The sequence below is a fragment of the Penaeus monodon genome, chromosome 22 (assembly GCF_015228065.2).
Source record: "Penaeus monodon isolate SGIC_2016 chromosome 22, NSTDA_Pmon_1, whole genome shotgun sequence".
Lineage (NCBI taxonomy): Eukaryota > Metazoa > Arthropoda > Malacostraca > Decapoda > Penaeidae > Penaeus > Penaeus monodon.
In genome coordinates this window covers 23552516-23553127 of record NC_051407.1, presented here as the reverse complement: position 1 = coordinate 23553127, position 612 = coordinate 23552516, and positions in this window count along the sequence as shown.

The window sequence follows — 612 nt, the reverse complement described above, 5'->3', positions numbered from 1 at the left end:
GCGAGGCGAAGTGACCTACCCACAACCCTCGCCCTGTACACCTCGTGAAACCTTTTGTCAGGTCGACCGTACACTTGCTTTTGCCGCTCAACGCCCCGGTGCGCTTTGCCCAAGTGAACGCTGGGATAATGGCCAGTACACGACACCGCATTCTCTAAATGAATAGCCATACCTGATTTTGAAATTTACTGAAAAAGGGTGTAATTTTATTTTACGTCCTTGAATAAAAGCATTTTAAGGTGCAATCTCAGTTTCTCCCAGTTTCAGAAGCCAAGACTTGTAAACTATATTTTTGTTATGCAACGATTTCTCTCTTTTTATTTTAAGTACCAGATACTATACCCATCTGTGATAAGATCTAACCCATTTCTTTTTGTTTTGAAAAGTTGTCATATTTCACCATAAATTTTATTTGCAATTGTTATTTTAAACATACTTTATATTATAATACTAGTTAAACATTCCTCTTTCTATAACATATATTGCTTAATCCCTGATGTATCTTAACGCCCCTTTGCCCCGGAAATTGTCATCATAGTAACATAATTTGGCAATTGATTAACCTAGAACAGAACCCTTGTTAGTTCTGTGACCTAAGCCCTGGGCATTAAC